Source organism: Crinia signifera, chromosome 6, assembly GCF_055691185.1.
Source record: "Crinia signifera chromosome 6, ASM5569118v1, whole genome shotgun sequence".
Lineage (NCBI taxonomy): Eukaryota > Metazoa > Chordata > Amphibia > Anura > Myobatrachidae > Crinia > Crinia signifera.
Window position 1 is genome coordinate 34,644,633 of NC_139222.1, and position 24,029 is coordinate 34,668,661.

The following is a 24,029-nucleotide window of genomic DNA, read 5'->3' on the forward strand; positions in this document are numbered from 1 at the left end:
CTGACTGCGGTTTCAAAACCATGCACCAGAATCCACTTCTTTCAACTCAGTAATACATTTTGGATGTGTACCTAGAGTTTAAAGCAGAAAAAACGGAACTTTTAGAATTTTCATTTTTTGACCAAAACGACAGCCCCGGGGGTTATAAACATGTTGATATGGTTGTGATTTTTTTTCTGACTGCGGTTTCAAAACCATGCACCAGAATCCACTTCTTTCAACTCAGTAATACATTTTGGATGTGTACCTAGAGTTTAAAGCAGAAAAAAACGGAACTTTTAGAATTTTCATTTTTTGACCAAAACGACAGCCCCGGGGGTTATAAACATGTTGATATGGTTGTGATTTTTTTTCTGACTGCGGTTTCAAAACCATGCACCAGAATCCACTTCTTTCAACTCAGTAATACATTTTGGATGTGTACCTAGAGTTTAAAGCAGAAAAAAACGGAACTTTTAGAATTTTCATTTTTTGACCAAAACGATAGCCCCGGGGGTTATAAACATGTTGATATGGTTGTGATTTTTTTTCTGACTGCGGTTTCAAAACCATGCACCAGAATCCACTTCTTTCAACTCAGTAATACATTTTGGATGTGTACCTAGAGTTTAAAGCAGAAAAACATGAACTTTTAGAATTTTCATTTTTTGACCAAAACGACAGCCCCGGGGGTAATAAACATGTTGATATGGTTGTGATTTTTTTCTGACTGCGGTTTCAAAACCATGCACCAGAATCCACTTCTTTCAACTCAGTTATACATTTTGGATGTATACCTAGAGTTTAAAGCAGAAAAAACGGAACTTTTAGAATTTTCATTTTTTGACCAAAACGACATCCCCCCCGGTGGTTATTAACATGTTGATATGGTTGTGATTTTTTTTCTGACTGCGGTTTCAAAACCATGCACCAGAATCCACTTCTTTCAACTCAGTAATACATTTTGGATGTGTACCTAGAGTTTAAAGCAGAAAAAACGGAACTTTTAGAATTTTCATTTTTTGACCAAAACGACAGCCCCGGGGGTTATAAACATGTTGATATGGTTGTGATTTTTTTTCTGACTGCGGTTTCAAAACCATGCACCAGAATCCACTTCTTTCAACTCAGTAATACATTTTGGATGTGTACCTAGAGTTTAAAGCAGAAAAAAACGGAACTTTTAGAATTTTCATTTTTTGACCAAAACGACAGCCCTGGGGGTTATAAACATGTTGATATGGTTGTGATTTTTTTTCTGACTGCGGTTTCAAAACCATGCACCAGAATCCACTTCTTTCAACTCAGTAATACATTTTGGATGTGTACCTAGAGTTTAAAGCAGAAAAAAACGGAACTTTTAGAATTTTCATTTTTTGACCAAAACGACAGCCCCGGGGGTTATAAACATGTTGATATGGTTGTGATTTTTTTTCTGACTGCGGTTTCAAAACCATGCACCAGAATCCACTTCTTTCAACTCAGTAATACATTTTGGATGTGTACCTAGAGTTTAAAGCAGAAAAAACGGAACTTTTAGAATTTTCATTTTTTGACCAAAACGACAGCCCCGGGGGTTATTAACATGTTGATATGGTTGTGATTTTTTTTCTGACTGCGGTTTCAAAACCATGCACCAGAATCCACTTCTTTCAACTCAGTAATACATTTTGGATGTGTACCTAGAGTTTAAAGCAGAAAAACATGAACTTTTAGAATTTTCATTTTTTGACCAAAACGACAGCCCCGGGGGTTATTAACATGTTGATATGGTTGTGATTTTGTTTCTGACTGCGGTTTCAAAACCATGCACCAGAATCCACTTCTTTCAACTCAGTAATACATTTTGGATGTGTACCTAGAGTTTAGAGCAGAAAAAACTGAACTTTTAGAATTTTCATTTTTTGACCAAAACGACAGCCCCGGGGGTTATTAACATGTTGATATGGTTGTGATTTTTTTTCTGACTGCGGTTTCAAAACCATGCACCAGAATCCACTTCTTTCAACTCAGTAATACATTTTGGATGTGTACCTAGAGTTTAAAGCAGAAAAAACGGAACTTTTAGAATTTTCATTTTTTGACCAAAACGACAGCCCCGGGGGTTATAAACATGTTGATATGGTTGTGATTTTTTTTCTGACTGCGGTTTCAAAACCATGCACCAGAATCCACTTCTTTCAACTCAGTAATACATTTTGGATGTGTACCTAGAGTTTAAAGCAGAAAAAAACGGAACTTTTAGAATTTTCATTTTTTGACCAAAACGACAGCCCCGGGGGTTATAAACATGTTGATATGGTTGTGATTTTTTTTCTGACTGCGGTTTCAAAACCATGCACCAGAATCCACTTCTTTCAACTCAGTAATACATTTTGGATGTGTACCTAGAGTTTAAAGCAGAAAAAAACGGAACTTTTAGAATTTTCATTTTTTGACCAAAACGACAGCCCCGGGGGTTATAAACATGTTGATATGGTTGTGATTTTTTTTCTGACTGCGGTTTCAAAACCATGCACCAGAATCCACTTCTTTCAACTCAGTAATACATTTTGGATGTGTACCTAGAGTTTAAAGCAGAAAAAACGGAAATTTTAGAATTTTCATTTTTTGACCAAAACGACAGCCCCGGGGGTTATTAACATGTTGATATGGTTGTGATTTTTTTTTGACTGCGGTTTCAAAACCATGCACCAGAATCCACTTCTTTCAACTCAGTAATACATTTTGGAGGTGTACCTAGAGTTTAAAGCAAAAAAAACTGAACTTTTAGAATTTTCATTTTTTGACCAAAACGACAGCCCCGGGGGTTATTAACATGTTGATATGGTTGTGATTTTTTTTCTGACTGCGGTTTCAAAACCATGCACCAGAATCCACTTCTTTCAACTCAGTAATACATTTTGGATGTGTACCTAGAGTTTAAAGCAGAAAAAACGGAACTTTTAGAATTTTCATTTTTTGACCAAAACGACAGCCCCGGGGGTTATAAACATGTTGATATGGTTGTGATTTTTTTTCTGACTGCGGTTTCAAAACCATGCACCAGAATCCACTTCTTTCAACTCAGTAATACATTTTGGATGTGTACCTAGAGTTTAAAGCAGAAAAAAACGGAACTTTTAGAATTTTCATTTTTTGACCAAAACGACAGCCCCGGGGGTTATAAACATGTTGATATGGTTGTGATTTTTTTTCTGACTGCGGTTTCAAAACCATGCACCAGAATCCACTTCTTTCAACTCAGTAATACATTTTGGATGTGTACCTAGAGTTTAAAGCAGAAAAAAACGGAACTTTTAGAATTTTCATTTTTTGACCAAAACGACAGCCCCGGGGGTTATAAACATGTTGATATGGTTGTGATTTTTTTTCTGACTGCGGTTTCAAAACCATGCACCAGAATCCACTTCTTTCAACTCAGTAATACATTTTGGATGTGTACCTAGAGTTTAAAGCAGAAAAAAACGGAACTTTTAGAATTTTCATTTTTTGACCAAAACGATAGCCCCGGGGGTTATAAACATGTTGATATGGTTGTGATTTTTTTTCTGACTGCGGTTTCAAAACCATGCACCAGAATCCACTTCTTTCAACTCAGTAATACATTTTGGATGTGTACCTAGAGTTTAAAGCAGAAAAACATGAACTTTTAGAATTTTCATTTTTTGACCAAAACGACAGCCCCGGGGGTTATAAACATGTTGATATGGTTGTGATTTTTTTCTGACTGCGGTTTCAAAACCATGCACCAGAATCCACTTCTTTCAACTCAGTTATACATTTTGGATGTATACCTAGAGTTTAAAGCAGAAAAAACGGAACTTTTAGAATTTTCATTTTTTGACCAAAACGACATCCCCCCGGTGGTTGTTAACATGTTGATATGGTTGTGATTTTTTTTCTGACTGCGGTTTCAAAACCATGCACCAGAATCCACTTCTTTCAACTCAGTAATACATTTTGGATGTGTACCTAGAGTTTAAAGCAGAAAAAACGGAACTTTTAGAATTTTCATTTTTTGACCAAAACGACAGTCCCGGGGGTTATAAACATGTTGATATGGTTGTGATTTTTTTTCTGACTGCGGTTTCAAAACCATGCACCAGAATCCACTTCTTTCAACTCAGTAATACATTTTGGATGTGTACCTAGAGTTTAAAGCAGAAAAAACGGAACTTTTAGAATTTTCATTTTTTGACCAAAACGACAGCCCCGGGGGTTATTAACATGTTGATATGGTTGTGATTTTTTTTTCTGACTGCGGTTTCAAAACCATGCACCAGAATCCACTTCTTTCAACTCAGTAATACATTTTGGATGTGTACGTAGAGTTTAAAGCAGAAAAAAACGGAACTTTTAGAATTTTCATTTTTTGACCAAAACGACAGCCCCGGGGGTTATAAACATGTTGATATGGTTGTGATTTTTTTTCTGACTGCGGTTTCAAAACCATGCACCAGAATCCACTTCTTTCAACTCAGTAATACATTTTGGATGTGTACCTAGAGTTTAAAGCAGAAAAACATGAACTTTTAGAATTTTCATTTTTTGACCAAAACGACAGCCCCGGGGGTTATTAACATGTTGATATGGTTGTGATTTTTTTTCTGACTGCGGTTTCAAAACCATGCACCAGAATCCACTTCTTTCAACTCAGTAATACATTTTGGATGTGTACCTAGAGTTTAAAGCAGAAAAAACTGAACTTTTAGAATTTTCATTTTTTGACCAAAACGACAGCCCCGGGGGTTATAAACATGTTGATATGGTTGCGATTTTTTTTCTGACTGTGGTTTCAAAACCATGCACCAGAATCCACTTCTTTCAACTCAATAATACATTTTGGATGTGTACCTAGAGTTTAAAGCAGAAAAAAACGGAACTTTTAGAATTTTCATTTTTTGACCAAAACGACAGCCCCGGGGGTTATAAACATGTTGATATGGTTGTGATTTTTTTTCTGACTGCGGTTTCAAAACCATGCACCAGAATCCACTTCTTTCAACTCAGTAATACATTTTGGATGTGTACCTAGAGTTTAAAGCAGAAAAAAACGGAACTTTTAGAATTTTCATTTTTTGACCAAAACGACAGCCCCGGGGGTTATAAACATGTTGATATGGTTGTGATTTTTTTTCTGACTGCGGTTTCAAAACCATGCACCAGAATCCACTTCTTTCAACTCAATAATACATTTTGGATGTGTACCTAGAGTTTAAAGCAGAAAAAAACGGAACTTTTAGAATTTTCATTTTTTTACCAAAAGGACAGCCACCGGGGGTTATAAACATGTTGATATGGATGTGATTTTTTTTCTGACTGCGGTTTCAAAACCATGCACCAGAATCCACTTCTTTCAACTCAGTAATACATTTTGGATGTGTACCTAGAGTTTAAAGCAGAAAAAACGGAACTTTTAGAATTTTCATTTTTTGACCAAAACGACAGCCCCGGGGGTTATTAACATGTTGATATGGTTGTGATTTTTTTTTTACTGCGGTTTCAAAACCATGCACCAGAATCCACTTCTTTCAACTCAGTAATACATTTTGGAGGTGTACCTAGAGTTTAAAGCAAAAAAACCTGAACTTTTAGAATTTTCATTTTTTGACCAAAACGACAGCCCCGGGGGTTATTAACATGTTGATATGGTTGTGATTTTTTTTCTGACTGCGGTTTCAAAACCATGCACCAGAATCCACTTCTTTCAACTCAGTAATACATTTTGGATGTGTACCTAGAGTTTAAAGCAGAAAAAACGGAACTTTTAGAATTTTCATTTTTTGACCAAAACGACATCCCCGGGGGTTATAAACATGTTGATATGGTTGTGATTTTTTTTCTGACTGCGGTTTCAAAACCATGCACCAGAATCCACTTCTTTCAACTCAGTAATACATTTTGGATGTGTAACTAGAGTTTAAAGCAGAAAAAAACGGAACTTTTAGAATTTTCATTTTTTGACCAAAACGACAGCCCCGGGGGTTATTAACATGTTGATATGGTTGTGATTTTTTTTCTGACTGCGGTTTCAAAACCATGCACCAGAATCCACTTCTTTCAACTCAGTAATACATTTTGGATGTGTACCTAGAGTTTAAAGCAGAAAAAACGGAACTTTTAGAATTTTCATTTTTTGACCAAAACGACAGCCCCGGGGTTTATAAACATGTTGATATGGTTGTGATTTTTTTTCTGACTGCGGTTTCAAAACCATGCACCAGAATCCACTTCTTTCAACTCAGTAATACATTTTGGATGTGTACCTAGAGTTTAAAGCAGAAAAAAACGGAACTTTTAGAATTTTCATTTTTTGACCAAAACGACAGCCCCGGGGGTTATAAACATGTTGATATGGTTGTGATTTTTTTTCTGACTGCGGTTTCAAAACCATGCACCAGAATCCACTTCTTTCAACTCAGTAATACATTTTGGATGTGTACCTAGAGTTTAAAGCAGAAAAAAACTGAACTTTTAGAATTTTCATTTTTTGACCAAAACGATAGCCCCGGGGGTTATAAACATGTTGATATGGTTGTGATTTTTTTTCTGACTGCGGTTTCAAAACCATGCACCAGAATCCACTTCTTTCAACTCAGTAATACATTTTGGATGTGTACCTAGAGTTTAAAGCAGAAAAACATGAACTTTTAGAATTTTCATTTTTTGACCAAAACGACAGCCCCGGGGGTTATAAACATGTTGATATGGTTGTGATTTTTTTCTGACTGCGGTTTCAAAACCATGCACCAGAATCCACTTCTTTCAACTCAGTTATACATTTTGGATGTATACCTAGAGTTTAAAGCAGAAAAAAACGGAACTTTTAGAATTTTCATTTTTTGACCAAAACGACATTTCCCCGGTGGTTATTAACATGTTGATATGGTTGTGATTTTTTTTCTGACTGCGGTTTCAAAACCATGCACCAGAATCCACTTCTTTCAACTCAGTAATACATTTTGGATGTGTACCTAGAGTTTAAAGCAGAAAAAACGGAACTTTTAGAATTTTCATTTTTTGACCAAAACGACAGTCCCGGGGGTTATAAACATGTTGATATGGTTGTGATTTTTTTTCTGACTGCGGTTTCAAAACCATGCACCAGAATCCACTTCTTTCAACTCAGTAATACATTTTGGATGTGTACCTAGAGTTTAAAGCAGAAAAAACGGAACTTTTAGAATTTTCATTTTTTGACCAAAACGACAGCCCCGGGGGTTATTAACATGTTGATATGGTTGTGATTTTTTTTTCTGACTGCGGTTTCAAAACCATGCACCAGAATCCACTTCTTTCAACTCAGTAATACATTTTGGATGTGTACCTAGAGTTTAAAGCAGAAAAAACGGAACTTTTAGAATTTTCATTTTTTGACCAAAACGACAGCCCCGGGGGTTATAAACATATTGATATGGATGTGATTTTTTTTCTGACTGCGGTTTTAAAACCATGCACCAGAATCCACTTCTTTCAACTCAGTAATACATTTTGGATGTGTACCTAGAGTTTAAAGCAGAAAAAAACGGAACTTTAAGAATTTTCATTTTTTGACCAAAACGACAGCCCCGGGGGTTATAAACATGTTGATATGGTTGTGATTTTTTTTCTGACTGCGGTTTCAAAACCATGCACCAGAATCCACTTCTTTCAACTCAGTAATACATTTTGGATGTGTACCTAGAGTTTAAAGCAGAAAAAAACGGAACTTTTAGAATTTTCATTTTTTGACCAAAACGACAGCCCCGGGGGTTATAAACATGTTGATATGGTTGTGATTTTTTTTCTGACTGCGGTTTCAAAACCATGCACCAGAATCCACTTCTTTCAACTCAGTAATACATTTTGCATGTGTACCTAGAGTTTAAAGCAGAAAAACATGAACTTTTAGAATTTTCATTTTTTGACCAAAACGACAGCCCCGGGGGTTATTAACATGTTGATATGGTTGTGATTTTTTTTCTGACTGCGGTTTCAAAACCATGCACCAGAATCCACTTCTTTCAACTCAGTAATACATTTTGGATGTGTACCTAGAGTTTAAAGCAGAAAAAAACGGAACTTTTAGAATTTTCATTTTTTGACCAAAACGACAGCCCCGGGGGTTATTAACATGTTGATATGGTTGTGATTTTTTTTCTGACTGCGGTTTCAAAACCATGCACCAGAATCCACTTCTTTCAACTCAGTAATACATTTTGGATGTGTACCTAGAGTTTAAAGCAGAAAAAACGGAACTTTTAGAATTTTCATTTTTTTACCAAAAGGACAGCCACCGGGGGTTATAAACATGTTGATATGGATGTGATTTTTTTTCTGACTGCGGTTTCAAAACCATGCACCAGAATCCACTTCTTTCAACTCAGTAATACATTTTGGATGTGTACCTAGAGTTTAAAGCAGAAAAAACGGAACTTTTAGAATTTTCATTTTTTGACCAAAACGACAGCCCCGGGGGTTTTTAACATGTTGATATGGTTGTGATTTTTTTTTGACTGCGGTTTCAAAACCATGCACCAGAATCCACTTCTTTCAACTCAGTAATACATTTTGGAGGTGTACCTAGAGTTTAAAGCAAAAAAACCTGAACTTTTAGAATTTTCATTTTTTGACCAAAACGACAGCCCCGGGGGTTATTAACATGTTGATATGGTTGTGATTTTTTTTCTGACTGCGGTTTCAAAACCATGCACCAGAATCCACTTCTTTCAACTCAGTAATACATTTTGGATGTGTACCTAGAGTTTAAAGCAGAAAAAACGGAACTTTTAGAATTTTCATTTTTTGACCAAAACGACAGCCCCGGGGGTTATAAACATGTTGATATGGTTGTGATTTTTTTTCTGACTGCGGTTTCAAAACCATGCACCAGAATCCACTTCTTTCAACTCAGTAATACATTTTGGATGTGTACCTAGAGTTTAAAGCAGAAAAAAACGGAACTTTTAGAATTTTCATTTTTTTACCAAAACGACAGCCCCGGGGGTTATAAACATGTTGATATGGTTGTGATTTTTTTTCTGACTGCGGTTTCAAAACCATGCACCAGAATCCACTTCTTTCAACTCAGTAATACATTTTGGATGTGTACCTAGAGTTTAAAGCAGAAAAAAACGGAACTTTTAGAATTTTCATTTTTTGACCAAAACGATAGCCCCGGGGGTTATAAACATGTTGATATGGTTGTGATTTTTTTTCTGACTGCGGTTTCAAAACCATGCACCAGAATCCACTTCTTTCAACTCAGTAATACATTTTGGATGTGTACCTAGAGTTTAAAGCAGAAAAACATGAACTTTTAGAATTTTCATTTTTTGACCAAAACGACAGCCCCGGGGGTTATAAACATGTTGATATGGTTGTGATTTTTTTCTGACTGCGGTTTCAAAACCATGCACCAGAATCCACTTCTTTCAACTCAGTTATACATTTTGGATGTATACCTAGAGTTTAAAGCAGAAAAAACGGAACTTTTAGAATTTTCATTTTTTGACCAAAACGACAGTCCCGGGGGTTATAAACATGTTGATATGGTTGTGATTTTTTTTCTGACTGCGGTTTCAAAACCATGCACCAGAATCCACTTCTTTCAACTCAGTAATACATTTTGGATGTGTACCTAGAGTTTAAAGCAGAAAAAAACGGAACTTTTAGAATTTTCATTTTTTGACCAAAACGACAGTCCCGGGGGTTATAAACATGTTGATATGGTTGTGATTTTTTTTCTGACTGCGGTTTCAAAACCATGCACCAGAATCCACTTCTTTCAACTCAGTAATACATTTTGGATGTGTACCTAGAGTTTAAAGCAGAAAAAACGGAACTTTTAGAATTTTCATTTTTTGACCAAAACGACAGCCCCGGGGGTTATTAACATGTTGATATGGTTGTGATTTTTTTTTCTGACTGCGGTTTCAAAACCATGCACCAGAATCCACTTCTTTCAACTCAGTAATACATTTTGGATGTGTACGTAGAGTTTAAAGCAGAAAAAACGGAACTTTTAGAATTTTCATTTTTTGACCAAAACGACAGCCCCGGGGGTTATAAACATGTTGATATGGTTGTGATTTTTTTTCTGACTGCGGTTTCAAAACCATGCACCAGAATCCACTTCTTTCAACTCAGTAAAACATTTAGGATGTGTACCTAGAGTTTAAAGCAGAAAAAACGGAACTTTTAGAATTTTCATTTTTTGACCAAAACGACAGCCCCGGGGGTTATAAACATGTTGATATGGTTGTGATTTTTTTTCTGACTGCGGTTTCAAAACCGTGCACCAGAATCCACTTCTTTCAACTCAGTAATACATTTTGGATGTGTACCTAGAGTTTAAAGCAGAAAAAAACGGAACTTTTAGAATTTTCATTTTTTGACCAAAACGACAGCCCCGGGGGTTATAAACATGTTGATATGGTTGTGATTTTTTTTCTGACTGCGGTTTCAAAACCATGCACCAGAATCCACTTCTTTCAACTCAGTAATACATTTTGGATGTGTACCTAGAGTTTAAAGCAGAAAAACATGAACTTTTAGAATATTCATTTTTTGACCAAAACGACAGCCCCGGGGGTTATTAACATGTTGATATGGTTGTGATTTTTTTTCTGACTGCGGTTTCAAAACCATGCACCAGAATCCACTTCTTTCAACTCAGTAATACATTTTGGATGTGTACCTAGAGTTTAAAGCAGAAAAAACTGAACTTTTAGAATTTTCATTTTTTGACCAAAACGACAGCCCCGGGGGTTATAAACATGTTGATATGGTTGCGATTTTTTTTCTGACTGCGGTTTCAAAACCATGCACCAGAATCCACTTCTTTCAACTCAATAATACATTTTGGATGTGTACCTAGAGTTTAAAGCAGAAAAAAACGGAACTTTTAGAATTTTCATTTTTTGACCAAAACGACAGCCCCGGGGGTTATAAACATGTTGATATGGTTGTGATTTTTTTTCTGACTGCGGTTTCAAAACCATGCACCAGAATCCACTTCTTTCAACTCAGTAATACATTTTGGATGTGTACCTAGAGTTTAAAGCAGAAAAAAACGGAACTTTTAGAATTTTCATTTTTTGACCAAAACGACAGCCCCGGGGGTTATAAACATGTTGATATGGTTGTGATTTTTTTTCTGACTGCGGTTTCAAAACCATGCACCAGAATCCACTTCTTTCAACTCAGTAATACATTTTGGATGTGTACCTAGAGTTTAAAGCAGAAAAACATGAACTTTTAGAATTTTCATTTTTTGACCAAAACGACAGCCCCGGGGGTTATTAACATGTTGATATGGTTGTGATTTTTTTTCTGACTGCGGTTTCAAAACCATGCACCAGAATCCACTTCTTTCAACTCAGTAATACATTTTGGATGTGTACCTAGAGTTTAAAGCAGAAAAAACGGAACTTTTAGAATTTTCATTTTTTGACCAAACCGACAGCCCCGGGGGTTATTAACATGTTGATATGGTTGTGATTTTTTTTCTGACTGCGGTTTCAAAACCATGCACCAGAATCCACTTCTTTCAACTCAGTAATACATTTTGGATGTGTACCTAGAGTTTAAAGCAGAAAAAACGGAACTTTTAGAATTTTCATTTTTTTACCAAAAGGACAGCCACCGGGGGTTATAAACATGTTGATATGGATGTGATTTTTTTTCTGACTGCGGTTTCAAAACCATGCACAAGAATCCACTTCTTTCAACTCAGTAATACATTTTGGATGTGTACCTAGAGTTTAAAGCAGAAAAAACGGAACTTTTAGAATTTTCATTTTTTGACCAAAACGACAGCCCCGGGGGTTATTAACATGTTGATATGGTTGTGATTTTTTTTTTACTGCGGTTTCAAAACCATGCACCAGAATCCACTTCTTTCAACTCAGTAATACATTTTGGAGGTGTACCTAGAGTTTAAAGCAAAAAAACCTGAACTTTTAGAATTTTCATTTTTTGACCAAAACGACAGCCCCGGGGGTTATTAACATGTTGATATGGTTGTGATTTTTTTTCTGACTGCGGTTTCAAAACCATGCACCAGAATCCACTTCTTTCAACTCAGTAATACATTTTGGATGTGTACCTAGAGTTTAAAGCAGAAAAAACGGAACTTTTAGAATTTTCATTTTTTGACCAAAACGACAGCCCCGGGGGTTATAAACATGTTGATATGGTTGTGATTTTTTTTCTGACTGCGGTTTCAAAACCATGCACCAGAATCCACTTCTTTCAACTCAGTAATACATTTTGGATGTGTACCTAGAGTTTAAAGCAGAAAAAAACGGAACTTTTAGAATTTTCATTTTTTGACCAAAACGACAGCCCCGGGAGTTATAAACATGTTGATATGGTTGTGATTTTTTTTCTGACTGCGGTTTCAAAACCATGCACCAGAATCCACTTCTTTCAACTCAGTAATACATTTTGGATGTGTAACTAGAGTTTAAAGCAGAAAAAAACGGAACTTTTAGAATTTTCATTTTTTGACCAAAACGACAGCCCCGGGGGTTATAAACATGTTGATATGGTTGTGATTTTTTTTCTGACTGCGGTTTCAAAACCATGCACCAGAATCCACTTCTTTCAACTCAGTAATACATTTTGGATGTGTAACTAGAGTTTAAAGCAGAAAAAAACGGAACTTTTAGAATTTTCATTTTTTGACCAAAACGACAGCCCCGGGGGTTATAAACATGTTGATATGGTTGTGATTTTTTTTCTGACTGCGGTTTCAAAACCATGCACCAGAATCCACTTCTTTCAACTCAGTAATACATTTTGGATGTGTACCTAGAGTTTAAAGCAGAAAAAAACGGAACTTTTAGAATTTTCATTTTTTGACCAAAACGACAGCCCCGGGGGTTATAAACATGTTGATATGGTTGTGATTTTTTTTCTGACTGCGGTTTCAAAACCATGCACCAGAATCCACTTCTTTCAACTCAGTAATACATTTTGGATGTGTACCTAGAGTTTAAAGCAGAAAAAAACGGAACTTTTAGAATTTTCATTTTTTGACCAAAACGATAGCCCCGGGGGTTATAAACATGTTGATATGGTTGTGATTTTTTTTCTGACTGCGGTTTCAAAACCATGCACCAGAATCCACTTCTTTCAACTCAGTAATACATTTTGGATGTGTACCTAGAGTTTAAAGCAGAAAAACATGAACTTTTAGAATTTTCATTTTTTGACCAAAACGACAGCCCCGGGGGTTATAAACATGTTGATATGGTTGTGATTTTTTTCTGACTGCGGTTTCAAAACCATGCACCAGAATCCACTTCTTTCAACTCAGTTATACATTTTGGATGTATACCTAGAGTTTAAAGCAGAAAAAACGGAACTTTTAGAATTTTCATTTTTTGACCAAAACGACATCCCCCCGGTGGTTATTAACATGTTGATATGGTTGTGATTTTTTTTCTGACTGCGGTTTCAAAACCATGCACCAGAATCCACTTCTTTCAACTCAGTAATACATTTTGGATGTGTACCTAGAGTTTAAAGCAGAAAAAACGGAACTTTTAGAATTTTCATTTTTTGACCAAAACGACAGTCCCGGGGGTTATAAACATGTTGATATGGTTGTGATTTTTTTTCTGACTGCGGTTTCAAAACCATGCACCAGAATCCACTTCTTTCAACTCAGTAATACATTTTGGATGTGTACCTAGAGTTTAAAGCAGAAAAAACGGAACTTTTAGAATTTTCATTTTTTGACCAAAACGACAGCCCCGGGGGTTATTAACATGTTGATATGGTTGTGATTTTTTTTTCTGACTGCGGTTTCAAAACCATGCACCAGAATCCACTTCTTTCAACTCAGTAATACATTTTGGATGTGTACGTAGAGTTTAAAGCAGAAAAAAACGGAACTTTTAGAATTTTCATTTTTTGACCAAAACGACAGCCCCGGGGGTTATAAACATGTTGATATGGTTGTGATTTTTTTTCTGACTGCGGTTTCAAAACCATGCACCAGAATCCACTTCTTTCAACTTAGTAATACATTTTGGATGTGTACCTAGAGTTTAAAGCAGAAAAACATGAACTTTTAGAATTTTCATTTTTTGACCAAAACGACAGCCCCGGGGGTTATTAACATGTTGATATGGTTGTGATTTTTTTTCTGACTGCGGTTTCAAAACCATGCACCAGAATCCACTTCTTTCAACTCAGTAATACATTTTGGATGTGTACCTAGAGTTTAAAGCAGAAAAAACTGAACTTTTAGAATTTTCATTTTTTGACCAAAACGACAGCCCCGGGGGTTATAAACATGTTGATATGGTTGTGATTTTTTTTCTGACTGCGGTTTCAAAACCATGCACCAGAATCCACTTCTTTCAACTCAATAATACATTTTGGATGTGTACCTAGAGTTTAAAGCAGAAAAAAACGGAACTTTTAGAATTTTCATTTTTTGACCAAAACGACAGCCCCGGGGGTTATAAACATGTTGATATGGTTGTGATTTTTTTTCTGACTGCGGTTTCAAAACCATGCACCAGAATCCACTTCTTTCAACTCAGTAATACATTTTGGATGTGTACCTAGAGTTTAAAGCAGAAAAACATAAACTTTTAGAATTTTCATTTTTTGACCAAAACGACAGCCCCGGGGGTTATTAACATGTTGATATGGTTGTGATTTTTTTTCTGACTGCGGTTTCAAAACCATGCACCAGAATCCACTTCTTTCAACTCAGTAATACATTTTGGATGTGTACCTAGAGTTTAGAGCAGAAAAAACTGAACTTTTAGAATTTTCATTTTTTGACCAAAACGACAGCCCAGGGGGTTATTAACATGTTGATATGGTTGTGATTTTTTTTCTGACTGCGGTTTCAAAACCATGCACCAGAATCCACTTCTTTCAACTCAGTAATACATTTTGGATGTGTACCTAGAGTTTAAAGCAGAAAAAACGGAACTTTTAGAATTTTCATTTTTTGACCAAAACGACAGCCCCGGGGGTTATAAACATGTTGATATGGTTGTGATTTTTTTTCTGACTGCGGTTTCAAAACCATGCACCAGAATCCACTTCTTTCAACTCAGTAATACATTTTGGATGTGTACCTAGAGTTTAAAGCAGAAAAAAACGGAACTTTTAGAATTTTCATTTTTTGACCAAAACGACAGCCCTGGGGGTTATAAACATGTTGATATGGTTGTGATTTTTTTTCTGACTGCGGTTTCAAAACCATGCACCAGAATCCACTTCTTTCAACTCAGTAATACATTTTGGATGTGTACCTAGAGTTTAAAGCAGAAAAAAACGGAACTTTTAGAATTTTCATTTTTTGACCAAAACGACAGCCCCGGGGGTTATAAACATGTTGATATGGTTGTGATTTTTTTTCTGACTGCGGTTTCAAAACCATGCACCAGAATCCACTTCTTTCAACTCAGTAATACATTTTGGATGTGTACCTAGAGTTTAAAGCAGAAAAAACGGAACTTTTAGAATTTTCATTTTTTGACCAAAACGACAGCCCCGGGGGTTATTAACATGTTGATATGGTTGTGATTTTTTTTCTGACTGCGGTTTCAAAACCATGCACCAGAATCCACTTCTTTCAACTCAGTAATACATTTTGGATGTGTACCTAGAGTTTAAAGCAGAAAAACATGAACTTTTAGAATTTTCATTTTTTGACCAAAATGACAGCCCCGGGGGTTATTAACATGTTGATATGGTTGTGATTTTTTTTCTGACTGCGGTTTCAAAACCATGCACCAGAATCCACTTCTTTCAACTCAGTAATACATTTTGGATGTGTACCTAGAGTTTAAAGCAGAAAAAAACGGAACTTTTAGAATTTTCATTTTTTGACCAAAACGACAGCCCCGGGGGTTATAAACATGTTGATATGGTTGTGATTTTTTTTTCTGACTGCGGTTTCAAAACCATGCACCAGAATCCACTTCTTTCAACTCAGTAATACATTTTGGATGTGTACCTAGAGTTTAAAGCAGAAAAAAACGGAACTTTTAGAATTTTCATTTTTTGACCAAAACGATAGCCCCGGGGGTTATAAACATGTTGATATGGTTGTGATTTTTTTTCTGACTGCGGTTTCAAAACCATGCACCAGAATCCACTTCTTTCAACTCAGTAATACATTTTGGATGTGTACCTAGAGTTTAAAGCAGAAAAACATGAACTTTTAGAATTTTCATTTTTTGACCAAAACGACAGCCCCGGGGGTTATAAACATGTTGATATGGTTGTGATTTTTTTCTGACTGCGGTTTCAAAACCATGCACCAGAATCCACTTCTTTCAACTCAGTTATACATTTTGGATGTATACCTAGAGTTTAAAGCAGAAAAAACGGAACTTTTAGAATTTTCATTTTTTGACCAAAACGACATCCCCCCGGTGGTTATTAACATGTTGATATGGTTGTGATTTTTTTTCTGACTGCGGTTTCAAAACCATGCACCAGAATCCACTTCTTTCAACTCAGTAATACATTTTGGATGTGTACCTAGAGTTTAAAGCAGAAAAAACGGAACTTTTAGAATTTTCATTTTTTGACCAAAACGACAGTCCCGGGGGTTATAAACATGTTGATATGGTTGTGATTTTTTTTCTGACTGCGGTTTCAAAACCATGCACCAGAATCCACTTCTTTCAACTCAGTAATACATTTTGGATGTGTACCTAGAGTTTAAAGCAGAAAAAACGGAACTTTTAGAATTTTCATTTTTTGACCAAAACGACAGCCCCGGGGGTTATTAACATGTTGATATGGTTGTGATTTTTTTTTCTGACTGCGGTTTCAAAACCATGCACCAGAATCCACTTCTTTCAACTCAGTAATACATTTTGGATGTGTACGTAGAGTTTAAAGCAGAAAAAACGGAACTTTTAGAATTTTCATTTTTTGACCAAAACGACAGCCCCGGGGGTTATAAACATGTTGATATGGTTGTGATTTTTTTTCTGACTGCGGTTTCAAAACCATGCACCAGAATCCACTTCTTTCAACTCAGTAAAACATTTAGGATGTGTACCTAGAGTTTAAAGCAGAAAAAACGGAACTTTTAGAATTTTCATTTTTTGACCAAAACGACAGCCCCGGGGGTTATAATCATGTTGATATGGTTGTGATTTTTTTTCTGACTGCGGTTTCAAAACCGTGCACCAGAATCCACTTCTTTCAACTCAGTAATACATTTTGGATGTGTACCTAGAGTTTAAAGCAGAAAAAAACGGAACTTTTAGAATTTTCATTTTTTGACCAAAACGACAGCCCCGGGGGTTATAAACATGTTGATATGGTTGTGATTTTTTTTCTGACTGCGGTTTCAAAACCATGCACCAGAATCCACTTCTTTCAACTCAGTAATACATTTTGGATGTGTACCTAGAGTTTAAAGCAGAAAAACATGAACTTTTAGAATTTTCATTTTTTGACCAAAACGACAGCCCCGGGGGTTATTAACATGTTGATATGGTTGTGATTTTTTTTCTGACTGCGGTTTCAAAACCATGCACCAGAATCCACTTCTTTCAACTCAGTAATACATTTTGGATGTGTACCTAGAGTTTAAAGCAGAAAAAACTGAACTTTTAGAATTTTCATTTTTTGACCAAAACGACAGCCCCGGGGGTTATAAACATGTTGATATGGTTGCGATTTTTTTTCTGACTGCGGTTTCAAAACCATGCACCAGAATCCACTTCTTTCAACTCAATAATACATTTTGGATGTGTACCTAGAGTTTAAAGCAGAAAAAAACGGAACATTTAGAATTTTCATTTTTTGACCAAAACGACAGCCCCGGGGGTTATAAACATGTTGATATGGTTGTGATTTTTTTTCTGACTGCGGTTTCAAAACCATGCACCAGAATCCACTTCTTTCAACTCAGTAATACATTTTGGATGTGTACCTAGAGTTTAAAGCAGAAAAAAACGGAACTTTTAGAATTTTCATTTTTTGACCAAAACGACAGCCCCGGGGGTTATAAACATGTTGATATGGTTGTGATTTTTTTTCTGACTGCGGTTTCAAAACCATGCACCAGAATCCACTTCTTTCAACTCAGTAATACATTTTGGATGTGTACCTAGAGTTTAAAGCAGAAAAACATGAACTTTTAGAATTTTCATTTTTTGACCAAAACGACAGCCCCGGGGGTTATTAACATGTTGATATGGTTGTGATTTTTTTTCTGACTGCGGTTTCAAAACCATGCTCCAGAATCCACTTCTTTCAACTCAGTAATACATTTTGGATGTGTACCTAGAGTTTAAAGCAGAAAAAACGGAACTTTTAGAATTTTCATTTTTTGACCAAAACGACAGCCCCGGGGGTTATTAACATGTTGATATGGTTGTGATTTTTTTTCTGACTGCGGTTTCAAAACCATGCACCAGAATCCACTTCTTTCAACTCAGTAATACATTTTGGATGTGTACCTAGAGTTTAAAGCAGAAAAAACGGAACTTTTAGAATTTTCATTTTTTTACCAAAAGGACAGCCACCGGGGGTTATAAACATGTTGATATGGATGTGATTTTTTTTCTGACTGCGGTTTCAAAACCATGCACCAGAATCCACTTCTTTCAACTCAGTAATACATTTTGGATGTGTACCTAGAGTTTAAAGCAGAAAAAACGGAACTTTTAGAATTTTCATTTTTTGACCAAAACGACAGCCCCGGGGGTTATTAACATGTTGATATGGTTGTGATTTTTTTTTTTACTGCGGTTTCAAAACCATGCACCAGAATCCACTTCTTTCAACTCAGTAATACATTTTGGAGGTGTACCTAGAGTTTAAAGCAAAAAAACCTGAACTTTTAGAATTTTCATTTTTTGACCAAAACGACAGCCCCGGGGGTTATTAACATGTTGATATGGTTGTGATTTTTTTTCTGACTGCGGTTTCAAAACCATGCACCAGAATCCACTTCTTTCAACTCAGTAATACATTTTGGATGTGTACCTAGAGTTTAAAGCAGAAAAAACGGAACTTTTAGAATTTTCATTTTTTGACCAAAACGACAGCCCCGGGGGTTATAAACATGTTGATATGGTTGTGATTTTTTTTCTGACTGCGGTTTCAAAACCATGCACCAGAATCCACTTCTTTCAACTCAGTAATACATTTTGGATGTGTACCTAGAGTTTAAAGCAGAAAAAAACGGAACTTTTAGAATTTTCATTTTTTGACCAAAACGACAGCCCCGGGGGTTATAAACATGTTGATATGGTTGTGATTTTTTTTCTGACTGCGGTTTCAAAACCATGCACCAGAATCCACTTCTTTCAACTCAGTAATACATTTTGGATGTGTAACTAGAGTTTAAAGCAGAAAAAAACGGAACTTTTAGAATTTTCATTTTTTGACCAAAACGACAGCCCCGGGGGTTATTAACATGTTGATATGGTTGTGATTTTTTTTCTGACTGCGGTTTCAAAACCATGCACCAGAATCCACTTCTTTCAACTCAGTAATACATTTTGGATGTGTACCTAGAGTTTAAAGCAGAAAAAACGGAACTTTTAGAATTTTCATTTTTTGACCAAAACGACAGCCCCGGGGGTTATAAACATGTTGATATGGTTGTGATTTTTTTTCTGACTGCGGTTTAAAAACCATGCACCAGAATCCACTTCTTTCAACTCAGTAATACATTTTGGATGTGTACCTAGAGTTTAAAGCAGAAAAAAACGGAACTTTTAGAATTTTCATTTTTTGACCAAAACGACAGCCCCGGGGGTTATAAACATGTTGATATGGTTGTGATTTTTTTTCTGACTGCGGTTTCAAAACCATGCACCAGAATCCACTTCTTTCAACTCAGTAATACATTTTGGATGTGTACCTAGAGTTTAAAGCAGAAAAAAACGGAACTTTTAGAATTTTCATTTTTTGACCAAAACGATAGCCCCGGGGGTTATAAACATGTTGATATGGTTGTGATTTTTTTTCTGACTGCGGTTTCAAAACCATGCACCAGAATCCACTTCTTTCAACTCAGTAATACATTTTGGATGTGTACCTAGAGTTTAAAGCAGAAAAACATGAACTTTTAGAATTTTCATTTTTTGACCAAAACGACAGCCCCGGGGGTTATAAACATGTTGATATGGTTGTGATTTTTTTCTGACTGCGGTTTCAAAACCATGCACCAGAATCCACTTCTTTCAACTCAGTTATACATTTTGGATGTATACCTAGAGTTTAAAGCAGAAAAAACGGAACTTTTAGAATTTTCATTTTTTGACCAAAACGACATCCCCCCGGTGGTTATTAACATGTTGATATGGTTGTGATTTTTTTTCTGACTGCGGTTTCAAAACCATGCACCAGAATCCACTTCTTTCAACTCAGTAATACATTTTGGATGTGTACCTAGAGTTTAAAGCAGAAAAAACGGAACTTTTAGAATTTTCATTTTTTGACCAAAACGACAGTCCCGGGGGTTATAAACATGTTGATATGGTTGTGATTTTTTTTCTGACTGCGGTTTCAAAACCATGCACCAGAATCCACTTCTTTCAACTCAGTAATACATTTTGGATGTGTACCTAGAGTTTAAAGCAGAAAAAACGGAACTTTTAGAATTTTCATTTTTTGACCAAAACGACAGCCCCGGGGGTTATTAACATGTTGATATGGTTGTGATTTTTTTTTCTGACTGCGGTTTCAAAACCATGCACCAGAATCCACTTCTTTCAACTCAGTAATACATTTTGGATGTGTACGTAGAGTTAAAAGCAGAAAAAAACGGAACTTTTAGAATTTTCATTTTTTGACCAAAACGACAGCCCCGGGGGTTATAAACATGTTGATATGGTTGTGATTTTTTTTCTGACTGCGGTTTCAAAACCATGCACCAGAATCCACTTCTTTCAACTCAGTAATACATTTTGGATGTGTACCTAGAGTTTAAAGCAGAAAAACATGAACTTTTAGAATTTTCATTTTTTGACCAAAACGACAGCCCCGGGGGTTATTAACATGTTGATATGGTTGTGATTTTTTTTCTGACTGCGGTTTCAAAACCATGCACCAGAATCCACTTCTTTCAACTCAGTAATACATTTTGGATGTGTACCTAGAGTTTAAAGCAGAAAAAACAGAACTTTTAGAATTTTCATTTTTTTACCAAAAGGACAGCCACCGGGGGTTATAAACATGTTGATATGGATGTGATTTTTTTTCTGACTGCGGTTTCAAAACCATGCACCAGAATCCACTTCTTTCAACTCAGTAATACATTTTGGATGTGTACCTAGAGTTTAAAGCAGAAAAAACGGAACTTTTAGAATTTTCATTTTTTGACCAAAACGACAGCCCCGGGGGTTATTAACATGTTGATATGGTTGTGATTTTTTTTTTTACTGCGGTTTCAAAACCATGCACCAGAATCCACTTCTTTCAACTCAGTAATACATTTTGGAGGTGTACCTAGAGTTTAAAGCAAAAAAACCTGAACTTTTAGAATTTTCATTTTTTGACCAAAACGACAGCCCCGGGGGTTATTAACATGTTGATATGGTTGTGATTTTTTTTCTGACTGCGGTTTCAAAACCATGCACCAGAATCCACTTCTTTCAACTCAGTAATACATTTTGGATGTGTACCTAGAGTTTAAAGCAGAAAAAAACGGAACTTTTAGAATTTTCATTTTTTGACCAAAACGACAGCCCCGGGGGTTATAAACATGTTGATATGGTTGTGATTTTTTTTCTGACTGCGGTTTCAAAACCATGCACCAGAATCCACTTCTTTCAACTCAGTAATACATTTTGGATGTGTAACTAGAGTTTAAAGCAGAAAAAAACGGAACTTTTAGAATTTTCATTTTTTGACCAAAACGACAGCCCCGGGGGTTATTAACATGTTGATATGGTTGTGATTTTTTTTCTGACTGCGGTTTCAAAACCATGCACCAGAATCCACTTCTTTCAACTCAGTAATACATTTTGGATGTGTACCTAGAGTTTAAAGCAGAAAAAACGGAACTTTTAGAATTTTCATTTTTTGACCAAAACGACAGCCCCGGGGGTTATAAACATGTTGATATGGTTGTGATTTTTTTTCTGACTGCGGTTTAAAAACCATGCACCAGAATCCACTTCTTTCAACTCAGTAATACATTTTGGATGTGTAACTAGAGTTTAAAGCAGAAAAAAACGGAACTTTTAGAATTTTCATTTTTTGACCAAAACGACAGCCCCGGGGGTTATAAACATGTTGATATGGTTGTGATTTTTTTTCTGACTGCGGTTTCAAAACCATGCACCAGAATCCACTTCTTTCAACTCAGTAATACATTTTGGATGTGTACCTAGAGTTTAAAGCAGAAAAAACGGAACTTTTAGAATTTTCATTTTTTGACCAAAACGACAGCCCCGGGGGTTATAAACATGTTGATATGGTTGTGATTTTTTTTCTGACTGCGGTTTAAAAACCATGCACCAGAATCCACTTCTTTCAACTCAGTAATACATTTTGGATGTGTACCTAGAGTTTAAAGCAGAAAAAAACGGAACTTTTAGAATTTTCATTTTTTGACCAAAACGACAGCCCCGGGGGTTATAAACATGTTGATATGGTTGTGATTTTTTTTCTGACTGCGGTTTCAAAACCATGCACCAGAATCCACTTCTTTCAACTCAGTAATACATTTTGGATGTGTACCTAGAGTTTAAAGCAGAAAAAAACGGAACTTTTAGAATTTTCATTTTTTGACCAAAACGATAGCCCCGGGGGTTATAAACATGTTGATATGGTTGTGATTTTTTTTCTGACTGCGGTTTCAAAACCATGCACCAGAATCCACTTCTTTCAACTCAGTAATACATTTTGGATGTGTACCTAGAGTTTAAAGCAGAAAAACATGAACTTTTAGAATTTTCATTTTTTGACCAAAACGACAGCCCCGGGGGTTATAAACATGTTGATATGGTTGTGATTTTTTTCTGACTGCGGTTTCAAAACCATGCACCAGAATCCACTTCTTTCAACTCAGTTATACATTTTGGATGTATACCTAGAGTTTAAAGCAGAAAAAACGGAACTTTTAGAATTTTCATTTTTTGACCAAAACGACATCCCCCCGGTGGTTATTAACATGTTGATATGGTTGTGATTTTTTTTCTGACTGCGGTTTCAAAACCATGCACCAGAATCCACTTCTTTCAACTCAGTAATACATTTTGGATGTGTACCTAGAGTTTAAAGCAGAAAAAACGGAACTTTTAGAATTTTCATTTTTTGACCAAAACGACAGTCCCGGGGGTTATAAACATGTTGATATGGTTGTGATTTTTTTTCTGACTGCGGTTTCAAAACCATGCACCAGAATCCACTTCTTTCAACTCAGTAATACATTTTGGATGTGTACCTAGAGTTTAAAGCAGAAAAAACGGAACTTTTAGAATTTTCATTTTTTGACCAAAACGACAGCCCCGGGGGTTATTAACATGTTGATATGGTTGTGATTTTTTTTTCTGACTGCGGTTTCAAAACCATGCACCAGAATCCACTTCTTTCAACTCAGTAATACATTTTGGATGTGTACGTAGAGTTAAAAGCAGAAAAAAACGGAACTTTTAGAATTTTCATTTTTTGACCAAAACGACAGCCCCGGGGGTTATAAACATGTTGATATGGTTGTGATTTTTTTTCTGACTGCGGTTTCAAAACCATGCACCAGAATCCACTTCTTTCAACTCAGTAATACATTTTGGATGTGTACCTAGAGTTTAAAGCAGAAAAACATGAACTTTTAGAATTTTCATTTTTTGACCAAAACGACAGCCCCGGGGGTTATTAACATGTTGATATGGTTGTGATTTTTTTTCTGACTGCGGTTTTAAAACCATGCACCAGAATCCACTTCTTTCAACTCAGTAATACATTTTGGATGTGTACCTAGAGTTTAAAGCAGAAAAAACTGAACTTTTAGAATTTTCATTTTTTGACCAAAACGACAGCCCCGGGGGTTATAAACATGTTGATATGGTTGTGATTTTTTTTCTGACTGCGGTTTCAAAACCATGCAC